Below are 26,130 nucleotides of genomic sequence, written 5' to 3'. Positions count from 1 at the left end.
GGAGACACAGATATGGAGTTAGCATGTGTCTGCACACTGGGTTGAGGGAGGGCTCAATAAAAGAACAATGGTTTCTGCCAGCACTTCTGTCTAGAAGGAACCTACCTCTCCAGCCCTCGCTCTAAATGCAGGAAATTCAGTTCCTCCTCTATGTCCCTGGTGCCTTTCGAGCTGCTGCCCCACCAGTGGATCTCAGAGCAAGTGAGTCTGTCAGGCAGTAAGTCCATGTACAGGCCCTTGAAGAGGTCACCTGGGACTCCATCCTCCCTCCATCCTACTCAGCCACAATCTCTGCTGGTTTTCACAGCCAGATGTTGTGGGGACTTCCCTTCTCAGCACTGGAAACCTGGGCTGGGAGCCTGGTGAGGGACCTCTGCAGCTGAGGTATCTCTCCTGATTTTTAACCACCACATGCAGGTGTGGGACCAGACCATTCTGTGTCTCCGCCCATTCTCAACTTGGCTTTTTCTGATGTCCTTAGTGATAGGACTTCTGTTCAGCTAGACTCAGGTGGTTCTCAATGGTGGTTGTTTTGATAAAGGCATTTTCATCTCTGTGACAGATATCCAGGTATCCTCTAGGTAATAAGACTTGCAAGTTTTTCAAAATAGAAATTATGAAAGTTACCACTGTAAAAACTCCAAAGTAATCTCATGGGTAGCAGATCCTTATCTACAAACAAACAAACAATTCTCCTGTTGGAACAGGGGCCTGAGGCATTTCCGTCTCTAATCTGAGGAAATTCTTAATTCTTTAGAGATCAGCTCTGATATTCCCATTAGGATACTTTCACCTCAACTTCCAAATTTCTTCTAAGATGCAAGATTAAATGAATAGCTCAGGTTGTTTAAGAAAATATTTCTTGAGGGAATAAATATTCTCAGATCTTGCTTATAAAGCTATTTTCACTGTACTCTGTGGATTTAAGACTTAAGGTTACCAAATCTGTCTGCAGAGGGCAGTATGGGGGAAATCTGGCTCCCCGTTCCCAATGCGAGCCTCTGGGATGGGAGGGGCCACGATTTCCATATGCACACAGCAGGGTTTTATGAGACTATCTGTCAAACTGGCTGGGCTGTTTTGCTTAATCATTAGGTGCCTGAGAGAGTTCCCACTGGAAGTAGGTGATAGGGCAAGTGGGGAGTAGGGTCCTATCTTCCGGACCATTGTTGTTTCTCTCCTTAGTACATCTCAAGGCTCCCAGGTGCACTACTTGCCCCCCCACCGCCACCCAGTATCCAATCTACTTGTCATTCAACTTAGTGGAAGGGATTTATAATGAGAAAGTTTATTTATCCAATTGACACTTAAGCAATATTATGCTAGGAGACTGCCAATAAAAACAACAATAATAATAACAGCAGTAGCTTTGTGTTCTGATACTACGCTCCAGACAGAATGATAAGTGCATGTTATTTAATTCTTATACTGGTGGGGAAATGGAAACTTAAAGGTTTAATTAATTTGCAAGGATATACTAGGTGGCAGAGACAGGATTTAAACTCAGATCTGTCTGACTCTAAAGGCAAAACCGTAACTGCTTGGCCACATTGATGTTGAGTTTGGTAGAAAGCCTTTGAGCAAAAGAAATATACTTATTTGGAAAAAATAGTTCTGCCTTTAACATTTGGTAGCCTTTCCAATCTGGTAGGTACAATTCACATGGACAAAGGTCAGGGAAATTTCAAAAGGGAGAGTGGAATACTCTGGCTTCTTTTTGGAAGATCTGTAAACAAATGTCCCTGGGTCCTCATGTCATAAGTGCTCCATCCTGTGTCACCTCCTACTACATCATGAAAGATCTCTGTACCCCTTCCTTTATATTTCATCAGCCTGTGCTGGGCTCTGCACATGTTTCCCCCTCTCCCCTTGAGTGCTGCACCCAAGTTCTTTAGCATGAAAATTACTACTGATTCTTCAAAGTCCAGTTCCGGCATCATCTCCTCTGGGCAGTCAGTCTCTGACCACTCCAATAGGTGAGAACCCCCACCCCTCGAGAACTCTTTTCTGTCTCTTGTATGCGCATGTATCCTTGCATTTATCACACTGGATCATCATTTCTTCCTTGCCTATCTCTCATCTCTCCCCACCTGTAAAATAAAATGCACATGCGCTATACTAAGTTTTATTCATCTCTGTATCTTTGCTGCACAGCCTTAAAATGCCGTACGTAATGAATGTGCATGGAATTGACTTGAAAATTTTCCTATACCAAAGCCAAGAGCTACCTCAGCAGCATTCCAAGACGAATGAGGTTAGTATCCTGATAACGGTGCATTGCACTTTTTTTCATCTTCAGTTGTAAGTGTCTTAAGGATGAAAGATGTGTTTGTCCTACTGCAAATGTTTCTGGAAGTAACCCAGGAAGGAGGAATGAGACATCTAACTCACAGCTCACTGTTACAAGGCCTTTGGGCTGGGAATTGTTTCTTAAAAAAAAATTCAGCAGTGTTTGATTGATGCAAAATTCACCAATTTCCCTCTGTCCCGTCATAAAAAATTGTGGGTGTATGGCTTTTTATTTATTCTATTTATTTATTTATTTTGCAACAGGGAAAAGATTTAATGTTACAAAATGATGTGTGATTTATAGTTGGTTCAACTGGGTAAGCGTTGTTTGCCTCAACCAATATGAACTTATTTGTTCATCAATCATTTTAACACTGTGCTACAAAACAGAAAATAGGTAGTTTAAAAAGAATAATACCTTGACAGAATCTGCTCAGAGCCCTCTATGTTTGTAAACCCTCACTGCCTACTTTGTAGACTGTCTTAAAGAGAAAGTTCTAGCATTTGAAATTCCAGAATTTGATCATGTAACTGAAGACAAGAGCTGGATGTTTCTAAATTTGAGGAAATTCTCACCTATAATTGGGAAATTCACATCTATAATCTTTCTCTATTTGCCCTTATCCTTATGACTCCTTCTCCTAGGAGAAACAAGCGGAACCAAGGAAACAAATCTGAGTTAAGAAATAGAGAGAGAACAGCTAATGCCTCAGTGACATTGGGAATCTCTTGGCATCTTTGTGACAGTTGTAATTTGGGGTTAATATGTATTCTGATTATATCTCAAAGAAAAAATGAGTTTCTAAAGAGAGCCACCAGGAGGTCCTAGGCAGGTTGCAAATTTAACTTTTGACACTTCAAATCTAAGGTGTTTGCTCCCAGGCTGTTTGGAATGACCCAGAATCACCTGGGAAGAGCATTGGTCTCCTGCTTAATGGAAGTGAAGAGATGTGTGGAAACCCATTTACAAGTCACACATATTTAAAAAGCGTGGGCTGAACCATGTGGCAGAGTTGAAAACTATCCGCAAGTTAAGTGTTTTTCATTGGTTCAATATTTTTGACTTAGCAAGGCCTTGATTACTTACCCCTGTTACTGGACATCTCCAAATCAAAGGCTGACTAAGGTCACAGATGTTGAGTCATTCGATGCAGAGGTGCGTAGTTATCAATTTACAATTGCCCAGTAACAACCCCTGATTTTAAGGTGGAGCATTCATTAGTGCACAACCGCTCTTGGCCTGAGCCGACTCTGCTCCTTGTATTGTTGGGACCTCTTCCCCTTCTGACCCACAGGCTATGCAGGTGGCTGGCTCAGTTCCCTGCATATCTGGGTTGTGTTCAGAGCAATAGAAGCTTATTGCAAAAACTGCCTTTCAAGATAGCTTTGGGATATCTCTTTCATGGACAGCTTCTCTCTTTACTTCCTTCCCAAACTTTAGAGCATGAACAAGGAAGGAAGAAAATCCAAAGTATGAGAATAGGCCGGGTCTGAAAGTAACACTAGAATAGTACACAGAGATCACAGTTCATGAAACAAAAATTGTAATTTGTGATCTGATAGAATGTTTAAAATTCAAACTAGCTTAGAACACTAGGACACATGGTTTTCATATTGCCCACAGTTATAGTAAGATGTCAGTATACTTTCCAAAGGTAATAAAGAAAAACTAGGATGGTTTAAAAGAGTTGGATGACTCATTGCCAGAGAGAATCAATGCAATAGGTAGGAAGTTGGACTTGCTGACCTTTGGTTTTGTTCTAACAAATTCATTTATTCATTCATTTTTTCCTTCATTTATACACTCAGTCAACAGCCATTGAGTACCTACCACATGTTAGGGGCTCATAGAATACGGTTAAAATTAAGGTGAACTTTAGAAGGTAAAAGGTTACATCTTTTGCACCCTGAATTTATGAACTGGGCATTTATTATCTACCATGGTGGAGAAGAACTACTTATTATTTTCTGCTTCTAGAGAATCTTGTGTCCAGTTTGGTTTCCAAAATCTCAATCAGATGTTTTGGAAATGATGACAAACATTTCTAAAGTAGGACAAGAATGATAATTGAAGAAAAGTAGGATGCATGTGAAACCTTTAACATTAGTGGAAATGCTTCACCGAGGCATGAATGATAGAAGCAATGGTGAAAGAAGCTGCCACTCACCAAGCCTATCACAGGCAAGGTGGCGTGCGAAGTCCTGGGCCTGTAGTGTCTCACACACACACACACACACACACACACACACACACACTATTGATTAGAGTAGACACTACAGATGAAACTCATTTGTCTCCTAGTTCTATCAACAAACTGCTTTTCCAGCCTTGACTTTCCACTGTTCCTGATCACTGACCCTAAGCTTCTTTTTCCCCCCCTTCTTATGGCTTTTTATTGTCCATAAAGGGCTGTTAATGTAGAGATCCATGTTTATGAAATCATTCATTTTTCTTTTGAAGTCCTCTCCCTTTCTTTACCGTGACTATTTCAAAATAACTGAGTTTCAATCTCTAAAGAAAGCTCAGAGGTCTGTGGGAAAGAGCGAGTGCTGAGCCATGAAATTGCTCTGACCTAATTCGTTATTACTTGGCTCTTCCTCATGCTTCTTCCATGTCTGCAAATGTTAGGTCAGTGAATTCACTGACTTGTTCCTATTCCTATATCTATTAATCCATATGTTCACCAAGCAGGCTTTTCAGAGCACCTGCAATAGGTCCAGCTTTGCTATAAACACTTGGGCTCCAGAGGAGTGAGGGTAACTCAGGGGGTCTCAGAGAGACATGAGGGGCTGACTGAGGATTGTGGCTTCATAGTGAGACTGCAGGACAGGTGCCATTTTCCCTGCATAGGGTCCTTCTCCCCTCAGCTTTAACAAAGCTAAATTATTAGCTGTGCAATGTTCATAATTTCATGCCTCTGTGACATGCTTGCTCCTCTTACTCCCCAGTTACATGTTCCTTTGGTCATCTAGCTCAATGTTGTCTGCTGTGAGGCATCTCCATGGCTCCTTCAAGTATACAGAGTCCCTCCCCTTGGAGTTCATAGCACGTTACCTGTCCCTGTCTTATGACAGTGAGCTCATTGCCATTTGAATTTTACTTACGTTGCACCTGACTTCGCCTACATTTCCAGGACTATTATCAGCCGTCCTTAAGTAGCTAAATCCTTGTTTCTACCCTAACAGGCCCAAGTCATAAGCATCTCTGCCACAAAGCAATGTCCACAATTTGGGATGTCTGCCCTGAGGACTTAGGCTTTGGGAGTCATATTTGAAATCACTGTGTATAAGTGATTTGGGTATTTCTCTCCCCGTTAGCTGCTGTGTGGGCCTCTAGCTGCCTTTGGGAGATGGCTGGGATCAGTTAGTGTTCTTTGGTTGAAAGCAGCAGTAAGTGGTGTTGGATGGGTTTTTTTTTAAGGTGATTTATTTTTTAAGGTAAGGAAGCTTTCAGAAAGCCAGGAAAGGCAGAAGAACCAGGCATGAAACAGAGATCAGGAACCTACCATAGCTCCCATTGCTGGGACAGGCAGGGCATTGTCACTCACATCGGCCACTGAAATGACACAAGTTCAGTAAGGTCCGCCTCTTTGGGATGCTCTACTTAAGACTCGAAGTCCTGGGAGACAGGGGCTGATTAGCTCAGTTTGGTTCACTTGCCTGCCTCTGGCTGTTCTCAGAGGGGTGGGAACACTCATGAGAGGCCCTTCCTTTGTGACACGGCTGGAACCTTGATTTACCATCTTGCTCAGACTGCCTGCAAAGGAGGAGAGGATAATGCCCCTCCAGTATTTCCAGAGTGTAGCATTTCTTTTCTTCACATCACCAAGCAATTAACTCGATTCTGACTCTATTTACCTGGAGATAGCATCAGATCCTACAGGTTAAGGGTTCATTCCACAGTATTGCCCCTTTCACCCCCCTTCAGATGCCAATCCCAAGTCTAGGTTGTCACCTGTGCTTCTGACTTACTGCCTATAAATTGGAGGTTCCAGTGCCTTAATTTGCTGTAAAGGCTCACAGAACTCAGAAACATGTTACTTATTAGAGTGCTGGCTTATTATAAACGGATCTAACTCAGGAACAGCCATATGGAAGAGACAGGTAGGGCAAGCTGTGGAGAAAGGGGCACAGAACTCTCTTGCCCTCTCCAGGTGTGCCACTCTCCTAGCCCCTCCATGTGTTCACCAGCCCAGAAGTTCTGAGCCCTGCATTTTGGGGTTTATGTGGAAACTTTGTTACATAGACATGATTGATTAAATTATTGGCCATTGGTGATCCATTTCACCTCCATGTTCTCTCCCTACTCCAGAGTTCAGGGAGAACGGGAGTAAAAGTTCCAACTCTCTAATCTCATGGTTTCTTCCCCTGGCAACCAGCCCCCATCCTTAGGTGCTTTCCAAAAGTCACCTCATTGACATAAACCCAAGTGACGTAGAGAGGGGTTTGTTATGACCATCAAGACACTTTTGTTGGTCTTATTACTCAGGAAATTCCAAGGTTTTCGGAGCTCTGTGCCAGAAACAGTATGAAGACCAAATATATATTTCTTGTTATAAATCACAATATCACAGTTCTCCCTAAAAAAATCGAAGTACTGTTAAATGCTGAGTGGCTCCAAATAGCTAATATCTGGGAAGACAGCCTATCTGATTGAGGCATCTCCCAAGGTTGCCCTAAGTGAATTTTCATGATGCCACATAACCTGTATTTTAAGTCAGTACGTCCCTAATATGCCTTCCAGATTTGGAGAAAACTGTCCAAAAAAGTTAATTATTTATGTGTAAAGGCTTATCTCCCTTTTTTGTATTCAAAGCTTTTTTAAAGACAGCTTTGTGGCTAATTCATCTTTGTATCTCTTGGTGTCTAACAGATCTTTGCACAGAATTGAGGCTCAACAAATATTTATCTAATAAGTGAAATGTAGATATTAATACCCTTATGTTTCAGAATTGAGCATCTCTATATGTATGATTACTACGCATATGTGAATGAATGGAACGTATGCACATATGTCTATTGTCTGTGTATATAAGCGTGAAAATAGGGTTTGGTTTATAGTCACCTGGACCCTGCCAATGATAATAGGGAGAAGGTTGTCATTAGCTGTTAACTGTTTCCAGGCTTGTATTAGTTGGTGAAAGAAGTAAATGGAATGATTCTGTGCATGTCTCGTGCTTATTCTCTAAGCACTGTCTTTAGCTCTCAGAGAATGTTTCGTTGATGTTTTCATTTCCCCTCCTCAGTTCTTTAGTAAAGGGGCCATGTCTTACTCATCTAGAATTCCCAGGTCCGACCCGGCGCTCAGTAATGTCTAAGGATAAATTATAGCAATTTCATATTTGTCCTGGTAATGAGGCTGAAACGTCTTGTAAAGTTGTTGGTTAGGCTAGAGCCAATTATACACTAATGAGAACCTGGTTTTGGTGAGAGGAGACTGGATTGTGGGGACAGGGGCAGCCTGGGATTGTTTTGTGGGGGGTCCCCAAACCAGACCTTAGCCTGGAGTGTTCTACCAACACCTGTTAGCTGATGTGAAAGTAGCAGGGAGGATGGAACAGGAAGTTGGGCGTGACCCATGACAGGCAGAGAAGAACCCGGCCTCCATAACAGCTAAGCCTTCCTCCCAGCCTGCGGGGTGGCAAGTCTGCCTGGGAGGTAGGTGGTTAAAACAGGTGGCAAGTTCTGCTCTCACAGACTGATGTTTCAGTGGACAGAATAATAATTACACAAGCATTTTCCCTAAAAAGTCTGTCACCAACTGAACTTTCACTGTCCTTTCCTCACTTAATATCTTAGCAGTGTTACACCTGACAGTAGTAAGCAGCAGAAGTAGGAAATATGTGGGAAACAGCGCCGAGGGATATTTCTCAACTTTTATTAAACTCTTTAGTGATCAGCTGCTTGATAGCTGACTGGCTCTGACTTATTCCAGGTTGCGAGCGCTCATTTGCATGACTGTCACATAGCGTTTTTCCTGACAGCTAGAACTATGTTGGAATCACTGTGCTTCAAGCATCTGGAGGACAGAGGGTGTGTGTTATTTATCTCTGCATCCTCAACCTCCAGGACAGCTACCTGGAACTGTAAACTCTCAGTAAATATTTATTGTTTAAGGAAGAGGGAAAGAAGAACAAGGAACATTGAAATTGTGATAACCCTTTACAAATAGCCCTTCCAAGGACGCCACCCATCTACTGAGGGCTGCCGCTGAATTTGTTTGTGGGGCATCCTGGTAGCAAGTTATTCCAGTTGTCAGTCACCTGAGCTACACATCCCTCGAAACACCCTCAACCGAGCAAAATTACTAACTCCTTCCACAGAGGCCTGCGCCTGCCTTAGAGTGGGCCTGCTTCTGGGACAAGTGGTTTGACAGTCTGGAGGCTGTAGACTCGCACCCTGCCACACATTCCCATCCACGGCGTCAACAGCCCCTTGGCGCACCCACCCCTCCTTGTAATCTCACGCCACAGCTGCTGTGTGAATACTGTCGCTGGGGCAGAACTACTGAGCTCATTTTCTCCCCTCCCCTCCTTTTCCTTTCCCATCCCTTTTTTTCCCACCCCTCCCCTCCTCTCCCTTCCCCTCTTTTCCCTCCCCTCCTCTCCCCTTCCTCTCCTCCCCTCCCCTCTTTTCCATCCCTCCCTCCCCTCCCCTCCCCTTCCTCCCTTCCCCTCTTTTCCCTCCCCTCTTTTCCCTACCCTCTTTTACTTCCCCTCTCCTTCCCTCCCCTTCCCTCCCCTCCTCTCCCCTCCCAGCCTTCCTGTCCTGCTTCGAAACACGTAAGTTGCTAAACCAAATCTTTGATCTCCTCACCTTCTTTATGGGAAACCACTTGCACCTCTCGCCTTAGCTCAACCCTGACATCCCCTAGAAGACACTGGATCTGAATTTTGAGTGCACTTGGCCTATCCACATAGATTTGGGCTAACATTTATTTTAGGAAAATTTGCCCATTCCGTGCTGTTTGGGACCATTAATCCTTCATTCTCATGTAAAAACTGTGGCTCCTTAAAGCCAGGACTTCTCTGGCTGCTGTGAACTCCGGGTATCTATGTACACTTGCTGGTCCTTATTTGACTTGCTTTTTTAAAACAGCACAGTTGGCCATACTCCTGCCTTCTCCCTCTGACTTGCAACACTTCCAACACAGCACAACTATTTATTGTCCTACTTCTCTACCTGCTCTCTGTAACTTCTCTGCTCACCTCATACATGTCTGCATTTCTCAGTGTGGTGAATGTGAGCATGTGTTTCCCGGATCCCCCGCAGGAGGGATTTGCTACCAAATCTGCTGGGAGTACAGACAAGGGACAGCTTTCAGCTCAGCCTGGTGTGGCCTCAGCTGCAGAGAGGGCTCTCACGTGAGGGCCACCCCTTCCTAGGACACTCGCATCCAATGACTGACTGATTAAGGCAAGGTATAAAGGCCTGGTCATTTTGGCTGAATATAGGACAGGTCTGACAGGTCATCCCATCTGGAGAGACCTTCTGGGCGGCGCATTGCAGCTCAACTTCTTCCTTAATCCTGCTTCCGCAACACCACTTCTGCAGGTGTGGCTCCTGAGTGCCATCCCCCATCAACTTCCTGAGCACAAACTCTCAGAGCCCGCTCCCGAGAAAACCCAAACTCCAGCACTAAGGCGCCATTCTCCACTTCTTCTCTTCACACTGCATGGTTCCCCATTGATCTCATCCACTGTGGCAACGTCAGCTGCCCTCAGTGTACCCAGCTCTGTCCCGGCTACAGCGCCATCATGAAGTCTCCATGTGCACACGCAAGCTCCTCCTTTACCTTTCCACTTGGATGGGCCAGAAACATCTTAGACCCCAGGCAACCAAGGTTAAACTCTGCTGAACTCTGCTTACACTGCTGTTATGAGTGCCTGGAAGGGCAGTTGCCACATTTCAATCTCTTCCTGAAAGCCAAGGGGACATTAACCCCTCAGCAGGGCCCTACGTCCCTGCGTGGTACTCGTAACACAAGTGGGGAACAAAGTCCTGACACACAGGTTCAGATAGAGTAACCACTTTATTTGGGAGCCAATGCCCCTCCAGAGGCCAATGCTCTGGTAAGCACAGAAGGTTATACAGAAGAGAATAGAATTTAATAACGAGTCAAGTCCTAGAGTCAATCGAGGTGGAGAAGGTCCCTGGTCCGGGAGAGACGACTGGGCCCACGATGGGTTTGAGGCGAGCTGGTCTTGTCAGGAAGAGCTTCGGAGAGGCCTGGAATATCTCGGCTTCCACCTCACAGAGGACTGTCGCATCGCCCAGATGAACGAACGTCCCAGAGGATCGTTCCTGAGTGTCTCGCTCAGAGCCTCGCAGAGGGTCTTATCCGGAGGGCCCAGTCGGACTACTCACGGCATCGCTCTGCAGTTCTGCTTTTATCCTATTCGCCTTGGGCTTGTTTACCTCTTAGGTGATAACCAGAAGTGGTTTTGGTGAACGTGTTCACCACTCAATTTTGTTATGCTCAGTTTCACACAAAAACATGTTTTTCACTTCACTCTTGTCAGTCTCACACATGTGTGGCCATAGTGCTGTCCCCACTAGTAAACAACTTGTTTTGCAAACCTCAATCCAACGTACATGATACATTTTATATGCTCTACACAACTGCTCCCCACCCCAGCCCAAGTCTGCTATTGTCTGAGCTGACCTGCGCTGTTACTGAGAGAAGCGATGTGATAAGCGCATTGTCACTCGGGCTGTGGGGACTGAGCGAGGGAGCGGGGAGCAACATTTATTACCCAGGAATCCTACTTTCTAACTGGGCCTTTCTGGTCTCGCTTACAGTTACCACTCAACTTAGGAGTACCGTTTATGCTACCCTGGTGCTAAAGTAAGAAGATTTTTCAGCTTACCATTATCATGGAACTGGGGAGTTATTAATTACTATTCTTATGTTCATGAAATGTATCATAGTTTTTGACCCTATACAGACAGATTCCCAACAGCAAAAAAAAAAAAGACTGTATGAAATAATTTCTAATAGGAAATAATTGAGTCCTTCTTGAATCTTCACGATACTTTTCTCTGATCCTTTGTGTATCCGTCTCTCTCTGTGGAGGACAGGTGTGATCTCCTTCCCATCTGGATCACTCAGGCAGTGGTATGATGCTTCCTAAGTAGATTCGAGTGCATCGTGTCGGTGATGTTATGGTCTCTACATTGGCTGTTCCCAAGGAATTGCTCTCTCATCCACCAAATAAGAACGGTAGCAATTTATGCCACATCTTCTGTGCCTTTACTCCATACAGACAGGCTCAAATCCTTTACAACATTTTTGGGAAAATGTACAGCCATCATATTGTGGTAAAATGTTTAATCGCCATAACATTTAAACCTGTGTCACTGTCATCGCTGGCCAAACATGCATGTTCTGGGAAGGGTCTGTCTTCTTCATACAGATTCACCCACATTTGCAACTATTCTCCCTATGACATTTGTAACCGGTGGCACTTGAGTCATGAGAGAGAATACGAATAAACACACACAGAGAACAAGGTACAACTTACTGCCATGACCTAAACAAGCACGTGTGGTTGTACTTTGTCAGAAGTACAGCAGCTGCCCTCTACGCTGCTGGTAAAAGACTTGCTTCAGAACCTGGTCATATTGAAAGCAATTCCTGGACAGCTGTGAAGAGAAGTGGGAGTTTATTAGTTAGCTGAGGGAACTGCCGAATCTGCAGCTATAGGGGGGTCCTTTCTCCTTGGAATTTTGCTGTCTTCTCAGGTCCTTCAAACGATCATAAGCGTCCTCTCCCAGCTCAACTTTTGAAGAGTTCTCATCTGTCTCACGGCTTCCTGTGTCAGCCATAGTATATATCCAGTCAGATTCTCTCCTTTGGCAAGTATCCATTTCTGAAAAGTTTTACATTTTAGTGGCCTTTAAAGCTCTTTTATGGGCTTAAATGTCTATAATTTTTAACATTTAGTAACTAAAGAAATATAGATAGACAAAATGCCCTTTCTTTTAATCTCATCACTCTCAGACACTTGCTATCTTGAAGTACTCTAATTAAACATTCATCATCTTTATGCGTAAAGGAAATGTCCTGTTCCTTATGGAAGTGCTTTGCGTTTATAAGTTCTGACGAGCTGCTTGGTACCAGGCAGCCAAAAGTGATGAACAGTCTTGGCAGATTAAAATGTACATTTGATTGAAGAAAACAACCCACAGAAATTTATGCTTCTGTATAATCTGTGATTAAATGTTACTTGTTTCTGACACTTTCAATTACAGCTTTTGGAGGTTTTATTCCACATCAAATTTAATCGATTTTAAATAACTCTCCCTTTTGGGCTTCACACACAGTGGTGTATATTTTGCATCAATTCCCAATGCAAATTTGGAAATAATCTCTGTCCAGTCTACAATAAGATTCATTTTATATGGTGATAACAAAATTTAAAGGCTAAACCTACAATCTTCCTTCTTATAACTAAGAAAACTCTGAGTCTCAGTATAACTACTATTGTCCTTTTTAAAAAATTGTGGTAAAAAAGCCACATAACATAAAATTTACTACTTTCATGTATAAGTGTATGGCTCATTAGTGCTAACTACAGAGGGTGCCAAAAAATGTGTACACATTTTAAGCAAGGAAAACACTATTAAAATTGTAATACTCAATATATACCAATAATAAATGATGAATACAAGTCATGTGTATACATTTTTTGTGTGTTTTTTTTTTTTTTGGAACCCCCAGTATATTCACATTGTTGTGCAATAGACCTCCAGAACTTTCTCGTCTTGCAAAACTGAATATCCAATGGACACACCACCCCATTTTCTCTTACCCAGCCCCTAACAACCACCATTCTACTTTTTGTTTCTGTGAGTCTATTTTAGATACTCATACAAGTTGAATTATACAGTTTTGCCTTATTATGAGTGACTTATTTCACTTAGCATAATATGCTCGACATACATGAGATAGACTTGAGCGTAAGACAGGATGTCTTTCTTTTTTAAGACTGAATAATATTCTATTATATATAACATTTTCCTTATCTGTTCCTTTGTCAGTGGGCGTTTGGGTTGCGTCCATCTTTTTTTGCTCTTTTAAAATTTTTATTAAATTTATTGCATGGCACTGTTTAGTAAAATTATATAGGTTTCAAGTGTACAATTCTATAATACATCATCTATATATTGCATTGTGTATTCACCACACAGAGTCAGTTCTTCTTCCGTCACCATATATTTGATCGCCTTTTCCCTTTTCTACCACCACCCCGCTTCTCCCTTACCCTCTGGTAACCACTAAACTGTAGTTGTAGCTATGAGTTTTTGTTCTTTTTTTTTTGGTCTTATTAATTTGTTGCTTTCAGTTTTATACCCCACATATGAGTGAAGTCATTTAGTTCTCAACTTTTCCTGTCTGATTTATTTCACTTAGCATAATAATCTCAGAATCCACCCATGTTGTCGTGAATGGCAGTATTTCACCTTTTTTATGGCTGAATAGTATTCCATTGTGTATACAGAGGGTGCCAAAAAATGTATACACATTTTTAAGAAAGGAAAAAACTGTATTAAAATTGTAATACTCAATATATACTGATAACAAAACATGAATACAAGTCATATGTATACATTTTTGATACCCCCAGTATGTACCACATCTTCTTTATCCAATCATCTATCAAAGGACACTTTGGTTGTTTCCACATCTTGGCCACTGTGAGTAATATTGCAATGAACATAGAGGTAGATATATCTTTACAGATAAATGTTTTCAGATTTTTTTGGTAGATAGATACCCAGAAGAGGGATTGCTGGTTCATATAGTAATTCTACTCTTAATTTTTTTGAGGAACCTCCATACTGTTTTCCATAGTGGCTGCACTAATTTACATTCTCACCAGCAGTGTTTGAGGGTTCCTTTTTCTCCACAGCGTCTCCAACACTTGTTGTTACTTGTCTTGTTGATAATAGCCATTCTCACAGATGTGAGGTGATAGCTCATTGTGGTTTTGATTTGCATTTCCCTAATAGCTAGTGAAGTTGAGATTTTTTTCATATATCTGTTGTCCATTTGTATGTCTTCTTGGGAGAAGTGTCTGTTCAAGTCCTCTGTCCATTTTGTAATTGGATTGTTTAGTTTTTTGTTGTTGAGTTGTATGAGTTCTTCAAATATTTTGGATACTAACCCCTTAACAAAGGTATTGTTTGCAAATATCTTCTCCCATGTGGTTAGGTGCCTTTTTGTTTTGTTGATGGTTTCTTTTGCTGTGCCGCTGTGCTTAAGCGTTTTAGTTTGTTATAGTCCTATTCATTTATTTTTGCTTTTACTTTCCTTGCCTTTGAGGTCAAATTCATAAAGTCCTCTGTGAACGTAAGGTACATAAGTTTAGTACTTATGCTTTCTTCTATGGAATTTATTGTTTCAGGTCTTATGTTTAGGTCTTTGATCCATTTTAAGTTAATTTTGGCATGTGGTGACAGACAGCAGTCTAAGTTTTATTCTTTTTCATGTGGCTTTCCAATTTTCCCAGCACCATTTATTGAAGAGGCTTTCTTTTGTATGTTTTTGGCTTCTTTGTCAAAAATTATCTGCCTGTGTGTATGTGGGTTTATTTCTGGGTTCTCAATTCTAGTCCATTGGCCTGTGTGTCTGTTTTTCTCCCAATACCATACTGTTTTGATTATTGTCACTTTGTGGTATAATTTAAAGTCAGGGAGTGTGATACTTCTGGCTTTGTTCTTTTTTCCGCAGGATTGCTTTGGCTGTTCAGGGTCATTTGTGATTCTATACAAATCTGATATTTTTTGTCCTATTTCTTTAAAAAATGTCATTGGGATTTTGATAGGGATTGCATTAAATCTGTATATTGCTTTGAGTAATATGGCCATTTTAACTATGCTTATTCTTCTGATCCATGAACACAATGTCTTTCCATTTCTTTGTTTCATCTTCAATTTGTTTTAAGAATGTCTTACAGTTTTAATGTATAGGACCTTTACCTTTGTTAAGTTTATTCCTAGGTATTTTATTCTTTCTGTTGCAATTGCAAAAGAAACTGGTTGTGTGTGTGTGTGTGTGTGTGTGTGTGTGTGTGTTTCCATTTCTTTTTCTGAAATTTCATTGTTAGTATATAAGAATGCAGTGGATTTTTGTACATTGATTTTGCATCTTGCAATTTTACTGTATTTTTTTACTGTTTCTAATAGTTTTTTTTGGTGGAGTCTTTAGGGTTTTCTATATAAAAAAATCATATCGTCTGCAAAAAGTGACAGTTTTACTTCTTCATACCCAATTTGGATGTCTTTTATTTCTTTCTTTTGTCTGATTGCTCCGGCTAGTATTTTATGTTGAATAAAAGTGATGACAGGGGATATCCCTGTCTTGTTCCTGATCTTAGAGGAAAAACTTTCAGTTTTTCACCATTAATTATGACATTAGCTGAGAGTTGTCATATATGGCCTTCATTATGTTGAATACTTTCCTTCTATACCCATTTTATTAAGTGTTTTAATCATAAGTGGATGCTGGATTTTGTCAAATGCTTTTTCTGAATCTATTTATATGATCATATGATTTTTATCCTTTATTTTGTTTATGTGGTGTGTCACATTGATTGATTTGCATATATTGACCTATCCATCTGTCCCTGGAATGAACCCCACTTGACTATGATGTATAATCTTTTTAATGCATTGTTATATTAGATTTGCTAGTATTTTGTTTAGGATTTTTGCATGTGTATTCATCAGAGATATTGGTCTGTAGTTTTCTCTTCTTGTATTATCCTTACCAGGTTTTGGTATCAGGGTAATGTTGGTCTCATAAAATGAGTTAGGAAATATTGCCTCTTCTTCAATTTTTTGGAAGAGTTTGAGGATGATATGTATTAAATCATCTTTGAATGTTTGATAGAATTCACTACTGATGCTATCTTGTACTGGACTTTTGCTTTGGAGACGTTGTTTCAATTTCCTTACTGTTGATCAGCCTATTTAGATTTTCCAGTTCTTCGTGATTCAGTCTAAGAAAGTTATATATTTCTAAGAACTTGTCCATTTCTTCTAGGTTATTGAATTTGGTGGCATATAGTCCTTCATAGTATTCTTGTATAATCCTTTGTATTTCTGTGGTATCCATGGTAACTTCCCCTCTTTCACTTCTGATTTTGTTTATTTGTGTCTTCTTTTTTTTCCTGTAGTGAATCTAGTCAGGGGTCTGTAATTTTATATACCTTTTCAAAGAACCAACTCTTTCTTGCATTAATTTTTTCTGTTGTCTTTTTGTTCTCTATTTCATTCAATTTTGCTCTAATTTTTTATTATTTCCTTCCTTCTGCTGACTTTGGGTTTCATTTGTTCTTCTTTTTCTAGTTCTATCAGATGTAATATTACATATTTGGGATTTTTTGTTTGTTTCTTGAGATCAGCCTGTAATGATATGTTTCCCTCTTAATACTGTTTTCGCAGTGTCCCAATAGTTTTGATAGGATGTATTTTCATTCTCATTCGTTTCTATGTATCTTTTGATCTCTCTTTTTTGTTTCTTCTTTGACCCTGTTGTTCTTCAGTAGCATGTTGTTTAATTTTCACATGTTTGTGAGTTTTCCCTCCTTCTATTTGCAGTGGATCTCCAATTTCGAAGCATTGTGATCAGAGAATATGCTTAGTGTGGTTTCAATTTTCTTAAATGTGCTGAGGCTAGTTTTGTGTCCCAGCATATGGTCTATCTTTGAGTATGTTCCATGTGCACTAGAAAAGAATGTATAGTCTATTGTTCTAGGATGAATTGCTCTGTAAATGTCAATTATGTCCATTTGGTCTAATGTGTCATTTAAGACTGATATTTCCTTATTGATTTTTTGTTTGGATGATCTATCGATAACTGTCAATGGGGTATTTAGGTCCTGTACTATAATTGTGTTTTTGTCAGTTTCTCCTTTCAGTTCTGTTAGTAGTTGCTTTTTATATTTTAGCACTCCATGATTGGGAGCATATATATTGATAAGTGTTATGTTTTCTTGTTGTATTGTCCCCTTTAACATTATGAAATGTCCATCTCTGTCTCTTGTTGCCTTTTTTTATCCTGAAGTCTGTTTCATCAGACATAAATCTGGATATAGCTGTTTTTCTCTGGCTGTCATTTGCTTGGAGTATCGTTTTTCACCCTTTCACTTTGAGTCTATATTTGTCCTTGTAGCTGAGATGTGTCTCTGGGAAGCAGCATATAGTTGGGTTTTGCTTTTTGATCCAGTTTGTTACTCTGTGTCTTTTTATTGATGAGTTCATTCTATTTACGTTTAGGGTAATTATTGATATATGACGATTTTCTGCAGCCATTTTATGTCTTATTTTCTGGTAGCTCAGTGTCTCCATTGTTTCTTTGCCTTTGTGTTTCTGTCTGTTATTTTAGTTTGGTGGCATTCTATGATTTTTTTCCCCCATTTCATCTTTTTTAATGTTATGTGTCTCAGTTCTGGATTTTTTGTTTTTTGAGTGATTATCGTTAAATTTATGTAAAATAAAGTTTCATATATACAATAGTCCTTTTTCTTCAGCATGCATCTTATCTCCATTCCACTTTGCAATTTCAGACTTTTATTCCCTCACCTTTTATGTTTTTGTTGTCACAGATTATCCCTATTTATGGTATAAGATAATTTCTGAGTTGCAGTAGCAAATTGTCTTCTCTTTTTCTTTTTTTAAATGTTTTTATCTTCTTTACCCTTTATATTATGCTTAAGTGTATAGTGCCCTATTGTGTGAAGGGGTTGCTATCCTGCTTCTTTCTGTCTGTTAGTAATCTTACTCATAATTTTGTATCCTTTTGTTTCAGGTAGAATAACCTCCTGTAGTAGTTCCTGTAATGCAGATCTTGTGGTGGAAAATTTCCTCAGCTTCTGTATATCTGGAAAGGTCTTTATTCCTCCTTCATAGCTAAAGGATAAGTTTGCTGGATATATTATTCTTGGCTGGTAATTTCTCTCTTTCAATTGTTGGAGTATTTGATTCCACTCCCTCCTGGCTTGTAGACTTTCTGCTGAAAAATCTGGTGATAGTCTAATGGCCTTTCCTTTGTAGGTTACTGTCTTTTTTTCCCTGGCTGCCTTGAGAATTCTTTCTTTGTCTTAGTTTCATTATAATTAATTTTTGATGGTTTCAATATAATGTGCCTTGAAGAAGGCCTGTTGGGATTGAGGTAATTAAGTGTTTGGTTTGCTTCTTGGATTTGAGGATCCAGTTCTTTCCATAGTTTTGGGAAGTTCTCATCAACTATTTGTTTGAATAGATTCTCTGTTCCCTTCTCCCTCTCTTCTCCTTCTGGTACACCCATTATTCTTACATTGCTCTTTCTGATGGAGTCAGATAGTTCATTCTTCCTTCCTTTCTTCCTTCCTTCCTTCCTTCCTTCCTTCCTTCCTTCCTTCCTTCTTTCTTTCTTTCTTTCTTTCTTTCTTTCTTTCTTTCTTTTTTAAGTACTAATATATTTATTATGGCATAAAGTAGTATTTTATACATTAACTCAATTTTATAGTAAAAACATTTTATGTACTATTGTAAAGAAACCACCGCACAAGTGACTCCAATGTGAAATCGTGTTGTATTTCAACAGTTCGTTGACTTATTTGATACATAAATTGGAAAATATTTTCTCAGTAGAAAATAGTAAAAATGGTAACATTTCCCAGACTAGCCCAACAATCCCATTTAAACTAAGCAAGAGCTGAATTATACATTTATAAATATGGTCTGAATTCTGGGATCCAGGAGAAACTTTAACTTCACTTGTTAAAACAGCCGTTTTCCTTAAAATTAAGTTGTATAAAGTGAAACATCCAATAATCTTCCCCTTTACCCTTGATATACGCCTGATTATTTTTCTTTAGGCTAATCCACATCAAGGTTTTACCTGTTCCTTCCAAAACAACAGGTACCGTGTCCTTTTTATCTGCTTGGTAAAGTACTCATTCCTATCCAAACTGTGAAATGTTTTGGTTGTTATTAAAGTATGTTCAGTATTTGAGCAAAACTAGAATCTAATATGTTGTAATACACAAGGCACATGAGTTGTCTGCCATCCAACAACTTCCCGTAAATCTCTGTGGCTTGGTGGGAAGCCATGAGGAATAGGAGGAAAAGCATTACACTTGACAAGTTGATCAAGGAATAAAGGCAAGAGGATTTCTGAGAACAGAGAAACAAACATGCAATCAGGATTCAGATAGAAGAGAAGTCCAAACAGAACAAGAACATTGCCTCAAGAATCAGAGTTAAGCTGGCTCTCTGATCCCCTAATACTCCCAGGTGATCAAGAAAGGCAGGTAGGTATAGACTCAACTAAGTGAGAGACATCAGGGCCTAGAAAGATTTGTTATGCAAAATAATTAAATGAAAACAAGATAGGCCATGTAGTTTAACTTCTCCCATCATGGCTTATTCCTGAGATTCCCAGTACAGAATTTCCAGGAACTAAGGTGAGAAGACAATGCCACTCTTAAGCTGCTGCACCATGCAGAAAGTTTCCCAGAGAATATTTGAGTACTCAGAGTTATCTGGCCAGGGGCTATCAGTTTCCTCAATGCAACAACTTAAAATAACCATAGTTTGTCTTAAAAAAAAGTCTCTAAGCAGCCAAAACCTTTTAATGGAGTAGCAGTCTAATGAAAATAGATTATTATATTGTAGCTACAGGAACTAGGCCTTTGAGAAACTAAATTGGACCATTCTACCTAAAAACTCCAGTTTGCCCATTAGAAATTAACCTCCAGAAACATTGACTCATTAAGTTTCCACCATTTAAAGGACACTTTATCATGTATCTTCCCTTGTTCTCTTTGCTCTCAGCAGACATCGGTGTTTCCTGCTCACATGTAAAAAATATTTTCAGTGAGTTTTTTTAACTCAGCAGTGAAAAAAATCTCTGCCCCCAGACTCCTTCCCTTAATTCCTTCTTGGTAAATAATGTCAAACTTCCAATAGGAAGTGGAGTACATCATCAATCCCCATTTATCCAGCCTCCTTCCTTATGAAGAAAGTTATGGGGCCATCTTATACATTTTGGAATTCCTTAAAGACACTTGCTTTCTATTAAAATACTTCATTATGTGTATATATAGATATATAAAATCCACAAAGAATTCACTGAGGCATGAATCATCTTCTATTGAGAAGCTAAAAAATGTATCAAAATGCACATAAGGATGGCTAATCTACCTGTTTACTATCAAATATACCACCACCCTCCAGATCTAGAGGATATGCTGGCATAAACTTACTACATCCCAGCTACATTTGAAATGTTGCTGCAAAACATCACTCAGTATTAATTCTCAGAAGACATATTATAGGATAGGACCACGGGAGTAATTATTAGGCAGGTGGCCGAGGAATGCCAATTACAGAACTAAGCCTGACTTCTCAAAGTACTTCTCCAGAGATTGCTGTATTCCTCATAGGTATTTAAGAACATTATTAAAAGACACTTAATTATAAAGACAGGTCAACTTAAAGTGTATAGACAGATACATGCTTGATTTTTCCTTATAATCTATAGACAATGCATTAGAATGTAATAAATTCATACACCTTTTCAAAAAGAAGACTTGACACAAGTAGCTATCAAGTTATAAATGACAATCATCAGATGAAATCATTTAGATGAGGCTTGTCTCTCTGGAAGAGATGGGGCCTGGGCCAGTGGTCAGGAAGGAAACACAATGTGCTTTTAACTTTGTATGAAAAAAAATGCTCAGTTCTATGTTGCCAAGCACAGTTGTTTTGCCATGTAAATCCTCTACTTCAAATTACTGACCAAATACTTTACTGAAACTCCGCTTCTGGCCTTTGTTTTGGAATCTGTTACTTCTGTTGCCACCTCCTGATCGCTGTCCCCTAAAGCTTCCATTTCCTCCCTGCTGGCCCCTAAAACCTTGATTGCCGTCCCGCTGTCCTCTGAAGCTTCAGTAGCTTTGCTGTGGTCCTTCCAGCTCTGGTTGCTCCGTGGCCACAGAGAGCTACCAACGCCATGAGTCATGTCATTTTCTGTGTATTTCTGTTATTGCTTCAGTAGGGACGTCAAAGCAAACACTCTGCTTTCCTTTGAGAAAGACCATTACCTTCACTTTGGACTCGATAGCCTCACCCAGTTGCTCCATAAGTTCTTTCCAAGCATAACTAATGTTGGGCATTTCAGTTGAACACCCCAAGATCATGGTCCCAAAGCCCGCAGCTGAGTTGATCAAGGAGCGCTGGTCTACTGATGTGGCCCCTGTAATATGGGCCAGTGCTGCCACCAGGGTTTCCATGGCCCCTTCTCTATCAGTTTCTCAGCTGACTGTTTAAGGTGACTAATGACAGTGGGAGGCACAGAATGCAAAAGCCTGGTCGCATCTTTGCTGGAAGCCGTTATTATCTCTGTTGCAGAAGGAACACCTATTCGTTTAAATTTAATTCCAGCCTTTTGCTCCACTCGTGCTAACTGATACTTTTCCCTGTGCTGATAAAAGTAGATGCAAATCCCTGTCCTTCCAGCTCTCCCCATTCACCCAGAATGATGAATGTAGGACTCCACATCCTTTGGAGGAGAACTTGGTATAACCAGGTCCACCTCAGGCATGTCTAACCCACGCGCAGCAACGTTGGTTACCACCTAAACTCCACAATCACCGTTTCTGAAGCCTTTCAGGGTGATTTCTCGTTGCTTCTGTGGAGTGTCTCCACGTAATGACTGGGCATCCTGCTGTATGGACACATTCTGACACAAGTCCTGGGCTTCTTTCTTGGTTTCACAGATGATAGTTGATAGTGCACCCTTGAAAACCACTGTACACTCGGATCACGTCCCCAATAACTGCTGCTCTTTGAGTCCAGCGGCGCTTGACAGCCAGATGCTGCACAGTGATTGCCGTGTTCTGAGTCTTTTTCCCAATCAGGTCCACCTGTTCATATGTAGATTTCATGTATTTCTTAGCAACATTATAAACCCAATGAGGGCAAGTTGTACAAAAAAGCAATGTTTGGGGATTGTCTTCTGAATCTTTCTTGTATGCATGGACTGTGTAGAGCGACCAATTTCATCCACCACGTGGCGAGGAAGAGACCTGCGTAATCCTTTGGCCTCTTTCATTTCTTTTAACCCTCAAGTCTCTCTCTTTTCCATCTGCATCATTTCCAGATTTCTATCTTTGATATCACTTATTCTTTCCTCCATCTGGTCAGCTCTGTTTTCTAAGCTTGCTATTTCATTCTTCATCTCTTTTATTGAGTTCTTCAGCTCCAGAATTTCTATTTGGTTCCTTGTTAAAATTTCCATCTCTTTGGTAAAATATTCATTTTGTTCATTAATTTTATTTCTGAGTTCAGTAAACTGCCTATCTGAGTTTTCTTACATATCACTGAGTTTTTTCAAAACTGTAATCTTGAATTCTCTGTCATTTAAGTCACATATTTGCACATCTTTAAGTTTATTTTCTGAAGACTTTTCATTTTATTTCTGAGCTTCCTTATTCCTTAGCTAGTCAGAGTAATTAATGGATTATTTTTCTTCCTGGGCATCTACGGGAGTGAATTCTGTAGCAGGTTAATATGAAGAAATCTTTCGTTTTCCAGATGTAGCACTGGAGCATTTTATTTTTTCTTGCCCTGCTCCAGCTTCTCGCATGGTGGCACATTTCCTGGGGAGGAGGGCATCTCCTCTGTGACCAGGTTGCCTTGGTCTCAGGGTACCACCCCGGTGGAGGATGTGATGGGCAGTGGGGTTCTGAGCCCCTGAAATCCCAGTGTTGCCCCTGCAGCCAGATGCAGAGCTGTGCACCTCAGCAGCCCTGGGTGCCCCTGCTGGGATCAGCTCTGAAAGGTTGGTTGGGGCTGGGGGCTGGGAGAGGCAGCTGGGATGTTTGTGGCTTTGTTCGCCTCTGAGTAATGGCGACTACCAGACCACAGCTGCTTTGCCCTTAAAGCTTCTCCCTTGTCACTGGAATTAGCTGCAGTGTAAGAATGCCACTCAGGAACTGTCTCTTCAGTTCTTAGGGCTGTGCATATTCTGCTCTTTTATCTGACACTGCTACCGTTGTTCATTTGTTGTTGTTGTTGTTGTTGTTTCTGGGGTCTGCTGCTAACACTGTGAGGGTAGAGAAGGCGGCCAGGATCCATGGCTTTGTTTTCTGCCTGGCAGTGAGAGCTGGTAGGCCGCAGTTGTAGCTCTCTGTATTCGGTCTTTGCCCTGAGGTCTCTGCCCAGTCACTAGGTTCAGGCATGTCATATGCCGATCATGCCGGCAGAATTGCTGGGGCCACAGACAGTGCACCTCACTCCTCCCGTCTCCCGGGACTGCAGTGAGCTCTGGGCTGCATCGGTGGCCTCCATCTCTGCACTTCTCTCTTTCCTCCTCCCCTGTCCACCCCAGTTCACCCACTTTCAGATATTTTGATGCACAGATCTCTCAGATGTGTTTGTGTGTTGCGTAGGGAATCCTTTGTTGAGTTATAGCTATTTAACTTGTAACTTCAAGGGGAGAGATTAAGGGGCATCTCTCAAGCCACCATGTTTCTGACCTTCTATATCTTGTCTATTATGAAATATACTGCAATAAACATGGGCATGCAAATATCTCTTTGATACCCTGCTTTCAATTCCTTTGGATATATACCAAGAAGTAAGATTGTTGAATCATACAGTAATTCTATTTTTAACCTTTTGAGCAACCTCCATACTTTTTTCCAAAGAGGCTCCACCATTTAACATTTCCATCAAAGTATTGTCCTTTTTCATAATAGATTATATTAATTAAGTATTGGATCATGTTAGTAATTATTCAATAGTAATAAACTACCAATAATACAAGGTTATTAGACTAATATTATGGAGCTTTCAGTACTTTGTATTAGTTTGAAACAGGAAATTTAGTAATGTACTGTTTTTCCACTGCCTAAGTTTTATTTTATTTAATTAATTAATTAATTAATTTATTTATTTATTTATTTGATTCATGGATTTGGAGTGTGAGAGCACTGCTTTGCCCATATACTGATCTGAATGAGATTTCCATGTAATCCAAAAGAAATTATAGGCCAAGGAAAATAAAGGCAATTGCTGTTTTCAGGTGGTTCCTTCAGTCTAAAAAAAATTTGATGTGAGCTTCTAGGGTCGAAGCTGACTGATGATAACCCATGAAGTGACCTGGTTTATCTTCTGGCCATCGTGATGCTGACATCCTACCTGGGATCTTGGGATGTAGCATTGAATCCCAGTACAGTGCTTTCCTTCTTACTCAGTTTCCTTTTTAAACCGGTGTTCTGAGTCACTCTATAGTCTTCCCTGTTTCAGCTGGTGGAGAAACCTGACCATCTCTCGTTGGATTTTATGTGTGTGTGCGTATGTTGTCAATATGGAAACTTTACCCTAGGTTCCCAGAGGATAAAATGGTTTCATATGTATGAAAACACTTCAACTTCAAATTGATCTGTAGATTTAATGCAATTATTATCAAAATCCAGCAAGGTTTTGTTTACACACAGACTGCTTACTCTAAAATGTATGCAGAAAGGCACAAAACCTAGAATAGATGAAACAGTATTGAAAAAGAACAAAGTTGGAGGAATCACTCTACCTGATTTTAAGTCTCACTACACAGCTGTGGTATCAAGATAATTGACAGAGGGATAAACACAGATCGATGGAACAGAACAGAGAACCCAGAAATAAATCCACACAATATTCTGAACTAAGTACTACAAGCATTTTAATAAACAAAAGCCCCATGTTATCACAAAATTCTATTTTGTATTGATTTCAGCCTCTCTGCCACCTGGATTTTTATTTGTCTGATCTGCCCCAACTTGCAATGCCATCTCCCCTAATCACAGGCTTTTCCTCTTTTCAGAGAAAAAGATGCTGACTGTTCCAACCTGAAATAGTATCTTCTACTTCTAAGCTTAAGAAGACGCATTTAGTATTTCTGCTTCCCATATCAGGTTAGGGGTCTAAAAGGGGAAATAGAAAGATTTTAGCATTCAAGATTAAAACAAAAGGCTAAACTAGAGGAAAATGAGAACTGCAGAGATGTTGCGAGCACCTGGAAGGGCAGTCGCCACATTTCAGTCTCTTCCTGAAAGCCAAGGGGACATTAACCCCTCGGCAGGGCCCTACGTCCCTGCGTGGTACTCGTAACACGAGTGGGGAACAAAGTCCTGACACACAGGTTCAGATAGAGTGAGTAGCAGCTTTATTTTGGAACCAGTGTCCCTCCAGAGGCCAATGCTCTGGTAAGCACAGTAGGTTATACAGAAGAGAATAGAATTTAATAACAAACCAAGTCCCAGAGTCAATCGAGGTGGAGAAGGTCCCTGGTCCAGGAGAGACGACTGGGCCCCCGACGGGGCTGTGGCAAGTTGGTCTTGTAAAGGAAGAGCTTCGGAGAGGCCCGGTATTGTGGCTTGCTATGTCGGATAGTGACTCGCTCAGAGCCTCGCAGAGGGTCTTAGCCAAGCGCCCAGTCAGACTACTCACGGCATTGCTCTGGAGTTCTGCTTTTATCCGCTTTTCCTTGGTCTTGTTTACGTCTTAGGTGATAACCAGAAATTGTTTGCCAGGAGTTGTTTATCTCTCAGATGATAACCAGAAGTTGTTTTGGTGAAGGTGTTTATCACTCAATTTTGTTATGCTCAGTTTCATACAAAAACATGTTTTTCACTTCACTCTTGTTAGTCTCACACATGTGTGGCCATAGTCCTGTCCCTACTAGTAAACAGCTTGTTTTGCAAGCCTCGATCCAACATATATAATACATTTTATATGCTCTATACAAGAGATTGTTATGGCCTGATATTCTCTGCTGAGCTTCAAAACTTTTCTGAAAAAAGG

The 26,130-nt window shown here is 40.5% G+C and overlaps 1 long non-coding RNA gene and 1 pseudogene across 1 annotated transcript in view; one reads left to right on the top strand and one right to left on the bottom strand.

The window, feature by feature from the left end:
- The window catches only part of LOC141571071 (uncharacterized), a 164,911-nt gene that overhangs the window by 121,568 nt on the left and 17,213 nt on the right, over positions 1-26,130 (top strand). The gene's annotated exons all lie outside the window — the stretch shown is intronic.
- On the bottom strand, positions 21,075-23,634 carry LOC109449812 (nucleolar RNA helicase 2; annotated as a pseudogene).

This window comes from Rhinolophus sinicus, linkage group LG04, assembly GCF_036562045.2.
Source record: "Rhinolophus sinicus isolate RSC01 linkage group LG04, ASM3656204v1, whole genome shotgun sequence".
NCBI lineage: Eukaryota > Metazoa > Chordata > Mammalia > Chiroptera > Rhinolophidae > Rhinolophus > Rhinolophus sinicus.
Note: the sequence above shows the minus strand (reverse complement) of the source record. Positions and strands in the feature narration are given on the sequence as shown.